Source organism: Mustela nivalis, assembly GCF_964662115.1.
Source record: "Mustela nivalis genome assembly, contig: HAP1_SCAFFOLD_503, whole genome shotgun sequence".
In the NCBI taxonomy this organism is placed as follows: Eukaryota; Metazoa; Chordata; class Mammalia; order Carnivora; family Mustelidae; genus Mustela; species Mustela nivalis.
The window spans coordinates 135,842-146,730 of NW_028136153.1; the positions used below are offsets into that span (position 1 = coordinate 135,842).

The 10,889-nt window shown below is 35.1% G+C and overlaps 1 pseudogene across 1 annotated transcript; it reads right to left on the reverse strand.

The window, feature by feature from the left end:
• Positions 1 to 9,711: 9,711 nt before the first annotated feature.
• LOC309857219 (small ribosomal subunit protein uS5 pseudogene) lies at positions 9,712 to 10,568 on the reverse strand (annotated as a pseudogene). Its single transcript has one exon. The product of its transcript is annotated as a small ribosomal subunit protein uS5 pseudogene (transcript).
• Positions 10,569 to 10,889: the final 321 nt, after the last annotated feature.

Consider the following 10,889-nt stretch of genomic DNA (forward strand, 5'->3'; position numbering starts at 1 on the left):
CAAATGGCCAACAGACACATGAAAAAATGCTCCACATCACTCGGCATCAGGGAAATACAAATCAAAACCAGAATGAGATACCACCTCACACCGTTCAGAATGGCTAAAATGAACAAGTCAGTCAATGACAGATGCTGGCGAGGATGTGGAGAAAGAGCAACCCTCCTACACTGTATGTGGGAATGCAAGCTGGTGCAACCACTCTGGAAAACAGCGTGGACGTGCCTCAAAAAGCTGAAAATAGAACTACCCTATGACCCAGTGCTTGTAGTACTGGGTATATACCCTACAGATACAAACGTGGCATTCTGAAGGGGCACATGCACCCAAATGTTTATAGCAGCAATGTCCACAATAGTTAAACTATGGAAAGAAACTAAATGTCCTTCAACAGATGAATCAATAAATAAGATGTGGTATATATGTTCAATGGAATACTATGCAGCCATCAAAAAAAAATGAAATCCTGCTATTTGTGATGACGTGGATGGAACTAGAGGGTATTATGCTTGGCGAAATAAATCAATCTGAGAAAGACAACTATCATATGATCTCCCTGATATGATGAAGTGGAGATGCAACATAGGCAGTTTCGGGCGTACGAAAAAAAAATAAAAAAAGATGGTATTAGGAGGGAGACAAACCATAAAAGACTGAATCTCACAAAACAGACTGAGGGTTGCTGGGGGGAGGTGTGTTGGGAGAGGATGGTGGGGGTATGGACATTGGAGAGGGCAGGTGCTATGGTGAGTGATGGTGAGTGCTGTGAATCACAGACCTGTACCCCTAGGGATAAAAACACATTATATAAAAAATTTTAAAAAATAATTTAAAAAACCCATTAAAGAAAAAACACAGATTGCAAGCCCAGAGCTAATCTCATATTCAATCAAAACTTTTGAAAGTTTTCCCCTTAAAGATCAGAAGAAAGACAAGTGTGTCCATTTTCACTACTCTCATTTGACACAGTAGTGGATGTCCTAGCCAGAGAAACAAGGAACACAAAGAAATAAGAGACTCCAAAAAAAAAAAAAAAAAAGGAAGAAGTAAAATTTTCTTTTTTTGGATAACATGAACTTACATGTTAAAAAATCCTAAAAAATTCACAAAAAATTTGAATAAACAAATTTAGTAAAATTACCAAATACAAGATCAATATATAAAAGAAAAGAATTTTGTTTTGTTTCTTTTTTTTTTTTATGGACTGCTTCCCAGTTTGTCATGTCATCCTTGTTCAGTGATCACGCTAATCTTCTCTGCATCATTCCAATTTTAGTATATGTGCTGCCAAAGTAAGCACAAGACAGGAGCATTTTAACATTCTAATGATGAACTATCTGAAAAAATAAAGAAAACAATCTAATTCACAATAGCATCAAAAATAATAAAATACTTAGGAATAGATTTAACTAAGAAGATGAAAGATCTGTACTCCATAAACTATGACATTGATAAAGAAATTGAAGGTGACAGAAATGGAAAGATAGCTCATATTTATGAATGGTAAGAATTAACATTGTTAAAATGTCCATACTACCGTAAACCATCTGTAAATCCAATTCCTATCAAAAATCCAATGTTAGGGGCGCCTGGGTGGCTCAGTGGGTTAAGCCGCTGCCTTCGGCTCTGGTCATGATCCCAGGGTCCTGGGATCGAGCCCCGCATCAGGCTCTCTGCTCAGCAGGAAGCCTGCTTCCTCTTCTCTCTCTGCCTGCCTCTCTGCCTGCTTGTCATCTCTCTCTGTCAAATAAATAAATTAAAAATCTTAAAAAAAAATCCAATATTATTGTTTTACAGAAGTAAGTAAAGAATCCTAAAGTTTATATGAGACCATAAAAGACAACAAATAATCAAAGCAGTTCTGAGAAAGAATGAAGAAGGGAGATTACACTTCTTGATTTGAAACTATACTACAAAGCCCTCATGCTCAAAACAATAAAGTATACTGGCATAAAAACAGACCAATAAACAAGTAGAACAGAATTGAGAGTCCAGAAATAAATCCTTTCATACAGTCACCTAATATTTGACAGGGGCCAACATATGTAATGGGGAAAGATAGTCTGTTCAATAAATGATATTTAAAACTGAATAGTCACATAAACAGTATGAAAAGGGAACCTTATATCACTCATAAGTCTGAACTTGAAATAGATTAAAGACTTAAAGGTGATGCATGAAACTAAATTTCCTAAAGGAAAACATAGGAAAAATTCTCCTTGACATTGGTCTTTCCAATAGTTTTTTGGATACCAGACTAAAAACACAAGCAAAAAAAGCAAAAATAAATAAATGGTATTACATCAAACTAACGTTTCTGCATTGCCAAAAAAAGGGAGAGAGAATGAAAACACAATCCACAGAATGTAAGAAAATACTTACGAATCTTATATCTGAAAAGAGGTTAATAACCAACAGATACAAATAGAAAAAAATATATGATTAAAAAAATAGCAAAAGGATCTCAATAGACTTTTTTTTTCAAAAAAGTTATATAAATGACCAACAGGAGCATTAAAAAGTGCTCAACGTAAAAATCTCAGGGCAAAGTCCTTATGTTGTTGTTGTTGTTGTTTACCTCTGAAAAACACAGCAAGATATTAGAATATATACTACCAAAAAATTGAAACTAACCAATTTTGGTAAATATTGGGGAAAACGGGGAACTTATGCACTGTAATAGGGATATAAATTTGTATGGAAAACAGTATGGAGATTATTCATATTATTAAAAGTAAAATTACCATATGATTCAGTAATCCCACTTCTAGGTATCTATCTAAAGAAAACGAAGTTCACTGTTCAAAGACATATCTGCACTCTTATGTTTATTATAAAATTATTAACTCTAAGCAAGAGATGGAAATAACTTCAGTATCCATTAATGGATGAATGAGTAAAATAAGTATGGTAAATATATACTACGGAATACTACTTAACCATGAAAAATTAAGAAATACTGCCATTTACAACAGCATGGATGGATCTTGAAGGTATTATTCTAAGTGAAATATTTCAAAGATTTTGTATATTTTTTTAATTTATGTATTATGATATCCCTTACATACAGAATCTGAGGAAAAGGAAAACTAATGGAAACTTAGAGTTGAGTTGACAAGGGGTGAACCTGGGGTGGAGTAAGGTGGTCCAAGGGTGCAAACTTGCAACTATAATATGAAAAAGTTCTGGGGATCTAATGTACAGCATGATGATCATAGTTAATAAGATATACATACTTTTTTTTATTGTGCTTCCCTTTATTAAACTTTGCATATATCACATTCTTACAAGTTGAAAGTTTATAGCAATCTTGTATAAAAGAGGTCTGCTGCCACCATTTTTCTAACAACATTTGTTCATTTTGTGTCTCTTTGTCACATGTTGGTAATTCTTGCAATATATCAAGTTTTTTCATTATTATTGTATTTGTTATGGTGATCTGTGATCAGTAATTATGACCCACTGAAAACTCAGAACTAGTGTACTTAAGGTATATACATTGTTTTTCTTTAAAAACATAATGCTTTTGAACAGTGCAGTATAGTTTTTATTTTTTATATGCACTGGGAAACATAATTTTTTATATGCACTGGGAAACCAAAAAATATAATAATTTGACTTAGTTTATTGAGATAATCACTTTATTGAGGCAGTCTGGAACAAAACCCACAAGACCTCTGAAGTTTATCTCTACTATACTATATACATAAAAGTTGCTAAGAGAGTAGATCTTAAAATTCCTTATGATAAATGCATAAAAAACAGTGGCAACTATACGAGATAGTAGATGTATTAACATTTTTATGTAGATTATATTGCAATAAAGATGTATACCAATTTATCAAATTGTACAAAATTTACACAATGTTAAAGGTTTGCAATGTTATAAGAAATCATTTCTTAAATTTACAAATATGTCGATTTTTTTCAATAAACCTGGAAAAAACTTTTTGTAGAATTAATCTATTTTTCAAAAAATGAAGTAAGGCAGTAGAAACTGCAACTAACTCTGAAATAATAGAATATAAAATCCATTTTCATTATATACACTGTGACAAAAAGTATTACTTAGTTTACAATGGAGGAGTACTTATGAAACATGAAGGATGGTCTATAAATAAGGCTGAAAGAGCTCAGTTTTAAGGTTTAAATTTAAAATCTTCTTTTGAAATACTAAACTGACCACCCAGTGTTCCAAACATCAATGTCTTAACTGCATGAATTTATTTCATACAACTCTATAATCTAGTTTCATAAGAAAACAGCATGCAAATTTTGAATAAGACAGACTTGCTTAAGTTTCATGTTCAACAGTAAAGGATACCTCCCTAAAAACAAATAGAAGACAAATCAGCATATTTATTATGATAATTATTATTCATAAAGAGATTCATATTGAATTAGGGAATATATATCCTCAGAGGGGGTAAAGTAAAATGAAATTTATGTTGGTAAATGTGTCTAATAATAGTCAATACAATGCCTCAATATAAATGAATATTACCATTTTGAACAATTTAATTACTATTACTAGAATTATTATAAGTATAAAAATAGCTATCATTTTAGCATGGAATATGAGACTCTCATGCTCCATGCTTCATCACATACACACAACAACGCAGCATAATAAGTATTATCATCACCATTTCATGGGTGAAAAAACTGAGGCTAACACATTTGGATAACTGGTTTATGATTACATGGGTAGCAAAAATGCATCACACTAATTTAGGCTATATGATTTCAGAATTGTACTCTTACCATTGCACATTCTATTACTCTCTAAATACTTGGCCTGTTTTCATTTGGTTCTTTAATTTTATTCATGTGGTGATGGCTTAAAGCTTCATTTAAAGGAAGCTTAAAAATTTCATTTAACCAAAAGCTCCCAAGAATTAAAAATGTCATTGATCTAATGTAGACATGGATATCATTAGTTAATGGGTAACTATATATTTTCCACTCTAGTGAGATAAAAGAGTATTTTTCTAAGTTTTAGTCTCTCAGTGTTAAAAAGGACTTTGTTAAAATAGAAATATTTAGACAAAGGTGATCAAAAGTCTGGATCAGGTCACCTTAAGGTAAATATTAGGAAACTGAGGAAACAAATGGAGATTTGAACACTGAGCTATGATATAATGAATGGTTTCAAGTATTTAGTAGAGTATAGAAAAGCCCTTTAAAGCCTGGTCTTAGCCTAGCATTGCAGCTTCTGGGATATCTATCTATCATCTATCTATCTAGATATAATGTGAAAACTTTTTTAACTTAAAGATTTTGAGAAATAGAACATAATCAGCACCATAGAAGATCTGTTTATGATAACAACCTAGCCCCTCCTCCCAGTTTGTTAATATTCTCTCTTATTTAATGTAACATTGTGCAAATAGACCACTACTGATCTGCTGTTATGAATGAAATAGCTATAATCATCTGTTTGCATATCCTGGTGAAAATATTCATTTAGTTCCATGTTGTATTTCTAGGAATGGACCAAATTTTTATTTTTATTTTTAAGTTTTCTAAATATTGTCCAACTTACCTCAAATGTTTTTATTATGGGCACTTTCATTCTTTCACATTCTTGCAAGGCAATTTTACTGTTGCCCAATATGGTAAGTGTGTAATAGTATGTCATTTTAGGTTTTAATTTATTATTAATTTAATTTAATTTAATTCCAGATTCATAATAAAGATAAACAGTTTTTATATATGAGTGGCCATTTGGATTACCCTTTCTGAAAAGTGCATGCTCAAATCTTTTGATATCTTAACATTGTGTCATACTGACTTCTTTAATAGTAGATTTTCTGAATGAACTTTAAGCTGTGTGGGTCTTCTCTATTTTATTTTGAACTTGTTTTCATTTCAAAATCTTTATATTTATTTTCATAATCTGCTTTTATTTTTCTTTGTCTATTATCTATCTATCTATCTATTTATTTGCAAGCAAGAGAGAGCGAGCAAGTGAGAGTGCAGGGAGGGATAGAAAAAGAAGGGAAAAGAATCTTAAGCAGGCTCCAGGCTCAGCACAGAGCCCAACTCTGGGCTCTATTTCACAACCCTGACATCATGACCTGAGCCAAATGAAAGAGATAAAATAAAATTAAGGTGTTAAAAAAAAAAGGAAAAAGAATTGGAGGTTTAATTAAGTGAGCCACCCAGGCACCCCTGTGGTACCTTAAATTAGCTGTCATATTTTTAAAGTTCTAGAGTATCCATTTGTTCATTTATAAAACCTTTCTCAATATCATTTTTAGTGTCAGTTTTTGGTTCAATTTGCTTCCCCTCTCATTTCTTTGAGCAGAGTAATCAAGCCATTTTACAATCTTTATTGATCATTTTAACATCATACTTAATCCCATTTTGTCTATCAAATCTTGTTAATGGTTTTTCTTTGTGTGCTTTGTTACATTTTGCTATGTTCAAGACATTATATTTGAAACTCTTATTGAGTAGGGATAATTAAGAGCTATAATAATGGTATGGTCCTCCTTGGTAGGATTTTCTCTTATATCTGAGACTCTACAAGACAATCATACTCCAAATTCAGTGATTGACTTTCTCAGTTTACACAGAAGGCAAGGTAGGCTATAGTCTTATTTCTGCTTCTCCTTGTGCTTTGGGGATCTCAAGTTAAATTTGGGTTGTACCAAAGTCCTCAAATTTGATTGCTGCTGGATTTTGAATTTTGTTTCTCTAGTATCAAGAGTCTATGAACAACACAGCTCAGTGTGTTTTAGCAGTTTCAAATGCTCTCATAGCTAAAATGGCTTCAGGGCATATATCTCTAGGCTCTCATTGTATTTCGTATTTTGGCCCAGTAATCCCTCACTTATTTTTATAATCATTCTGATATTTTTAACTTTAAAAGCTATTTTGTCTGGATTTTTAGTTGTCTTAAGTAGGAGTTTTTAGATCACCATTACTAGAAGCAACAACAAATATACATGAAAATATCTGCAGTAGTTTATCACATCTTTATGGCTTTGAACTTCCATAAGCTGAGGCATCCTTCTCTAATCACTTAGGCAAACTCCAATTTACCCTTTAAAACAACCCAAGAATTGCTTCATTTAAGAACATGTTCAGGGATGACTCTTCCCCACTGTTCTTACCAACATTCCCACACACTCTTTGCTACCCAAAGCTTGTTTATGAACTTTCGTTAGGTATATCAGCGTGACCAGAATTTTGCTCTATTGTATTTTTGTCCTTTAGAGCTTTAATTAAATATGAATTCCATAGAAAGTCTGTCCCTTTTCCTTCAAACCTGGGTTAGTTATTTCTTCTCATTCTTTGTCAGAAGTTACTTTATTAGAGAAACTTATAGCTCTATTGTGACTTTGGAGCCTTTACAGTTTTTCGACTGGAAAAATCACCCATCCCTGAGATTTTTACGCAGCTTCCTAGCTGATATTATTCAGAAATCTGTTCAAAGCAGACTTTTTCAGGGAGGCCCTTTTGGACCACTCAGTTTAAAAACCTCTTCTCAATCACTGCTCTTTTAAAAATGTGCTTATTTAGTTCAAATATGCATCTCTATTAAAGAAAAATCAGTACGTTTTTTTTTTTAAAGTTGGCTTACCTATTATCTATCTCTTCCATTAAAATGATTCCTCTGGGCTGGGGTTTTGTTGTGCTCATCTTAGGCCAGGCACTCAATAAATTGTCTCTGAATGATTGAATTGTTTGACTCCCTTGCTAGATTCTCAACTTCATGAGGCCAAGGATTGTTCTATTCAGTCCTTCTTTATCCTCAATGTCTGTTATATTGCAGTCACTTACATGACTAATGGGAAAAATCACAGAAAGAAAGAGTTAAAACTACATAAAAACCCCGTAGGTTCAATAACACAAAGCTTTCTAAAATTATTTAGCCCAGGAATTGAATACTGGCTGCACTTTTGATTTTTTTTAAATGGTATTGAATTTAATTTAAATGGAAATACTGGAATGGTAGAATAATAAAAAAATTATAAAAGCAACTTGCTCCTTAAAGTAAGAATTATATAGGACATCTCTTCTAGAAGCAAAATTTTCAAATGACAAACATCTGAAAGCATAGAAGGAGAAGTAAGAGTGTGAATTGTATTTCAATGCTCTTTTCTTTATATTCAACAAACAGCTTCATTCACACACCTTTCCAATTTTTTCAACTCTTTTGACAAAGCCTTCAGAGGAGTTACTGCTGATGACAACCATCACAGCCTAACAGGAGAAATTTTATAAAGAAAAATAATAGCATGTTTTTCCCAAATTGTTAAGGATATGGTGAAGCTCTGTCGGATTCAAAGGAGGAATGTGCAATTCCATGCTATATATAATAATAACTTGTTTTAATAGTGGCTTTGCAATTTTTCAGATATATCCATTTACTGAAACCACTATCAAATAAACAAAAACAAAGAAATGAACAGGGGTTCGAGACAGAAATTATCTAATCTAAAAATAGCACATGTTCACAGAATACACAACACATATCCCAAGTACTACTATAGGTTTCAAGTAATAGTCAAAACAATAGTAAACATGATTCAGACCCTACCAGTCAAATCATAAATGGGACCTTAACTGTAAATCCTTATCTTTAGATCAAAGCGGGTAATTGGGGGCTGAAGATACATTATAGAACTAATATGTTATAGAACTCCTCTGAAATGAGTCATTTATTCCATCACTTTTCCTGCACAGCTGCTGACCCATGTTTTGGTTCCTGGAAATAGCTGCTACCCTGTCATACTTCTTAAAAGCACATATATTGATAACTCTACTCATTCCTCCATTCCTCTGTGACTGTCACTGTGTTAAAATGTGGAGTCAGCTGACTCACTTGTGATGGTAATAAAGTAGATGAGTTTGCAAAGTATTTTGTTATTTCTAAAAATGCAAAAACCAAATTACATTGAAATCATAAGGGGTGTTTCAGGGAGAGCTGTAGGATGTGGTTTCTTGTGTAATCCACAGAGATTAGCTCCAACACATATTTAAACTCTCCTCTAGGAGCAACCTTAGTGGTAAAGCAAGAAGATAAACAGATGTATACACACCCTGGCACAAAATTATCACTTATGTTTGGCTTCCTAGTCTCCTCGTGTTACTTATTTATCTTAACTTCTCTCTGAAATCAGGGAACACAGAATCTCAATCAGTAGACATTTTTCTACTGAATTACCCAATAGTCCGATCATACCCCTAATACTTTTTAAAATTATTTCACTCATAATCCCAAATCTGCTTTGCTTCCTCATCTTAGTACACTGTAATTTGATTTCAAAATGAGGACAGTTGTCAGTAATGCCACATTCATTCATCTATTTTACAATTCCATGTGCTTATAACTATGAAGATATGTTAATAACATCCATTCCAATAAGCCACCCTAAATTTATTATCATGAAACAAGACCTCAAGAAAGAGAATTCAAAATCATCCATGTATTTGCAACTTATTGCAATAAAGCCTTTATCAATAGACTTCCCTGTGCACATGGTGGTCAAATTGCTGGTGAAAACCAGCCAGATCTATTACAAGCTTTCTCATGGCTTCTAGGTAACCCAAGTGAGCCTTTATTGATACTGGGAAGGGATAAAGCAGGGAAGGGATAAACAGTGCTATAAGATTTGGCTAGACAAAAGTAATGACTCTCATTACAAAGTGAGTATTTTTTTTTCAAGCTTTAGTTCAGTTTATTTTTCTTGTATAAAACTATGTAGTAGCCACAGCTGGAGCCTGGGTCCTCTGAACAGAGACTCTGGTGTGGGTCTTCACAAGATGGTCCGTGAACTCCTGATAGGGAGACTTGGTGAACACAGCTGTAGGTCTTGGAGATGGCATCGAAAGTAGCCTTGGCAAAGTTCCCTAGGGTGGCAGTGCAGCCCCTGGCCGAGGTGTAGCAGTCGTCAATACCAGCCATCATCAGCAGTTTCTTGGGCACAGGGGCCGAGACAATGCCAGTGCCTCTGGGGGCGGGGATGAGACGCACCAGCACAGAGCCACAGCGGCCAGTCACCTTGCACGGGACAGTGTGGGGCTTGCCGATCTTGTTCCCCCAGTAGCCTCGCCGCACAGGGACAATGGAAAGCTTCGCCAGAATGATGGCTCCGCGGATGGCAGTGGCTACCTCCTTGGAACACTTGACACCCAAACCGACGTGTCCATTGTAATCTCCGATGGCGACAAATGCCTTGAACCTGGTCCGCTGGCCCGCGCGCGTCTGCTTCTGCACAGGCATGATCTTCAAAACCTCGTCCTTGAGGGAGGCTCCCAGGAAGAAGTCGATGATCTCAGACTCCTTGATGGGCAGGGAGAAGAGATAGATCTCCTCCAGGGACTTGATCTTCATGTCTTTGACCAGGCGGCCCAGCTTGGTGACGGGGATCCACTCCTTGTCCGCGGCCTTGCCCCCGCGAGCTCCGCGGCCTCGGCCCCGGCCCCGACCACGGCCCCGGCCCGCCCCGGCCCTGGATGCCGCTGCCGAAGCCACCGCGGAAACCGCCGCGGCCTCCCATTCCAGGGCCCCCGGGCCCTCCGGGCCCTCTCGCAGCACCGGCGTCATCCGCCATTTGGTGTTCTCTCGGAGAGGAAACAAAGTGAGTATTTTAAAGCAAAAGAGCCTGTTGGGAATATTGTTTTATAAAATAGTGGTTTTTTTTATTAACTTTTTAAAATTCAATTAGGTAACATATAGTGTACCAATAGTTTCAAATGTAGATTTCAGTTATTCATCCATAGCATATAATAGCTAATGCTCAGTACTTACTGTTATAGCTTCTTGAAAGCAGAATTTTAACCCACTGAGCCACCCAGGCGCCCTTGAAAGCAGAATTTTAGATCACATTTTCTGATTACTTCCATGTCGTACAACACTTTCCTGCTAGCAACCT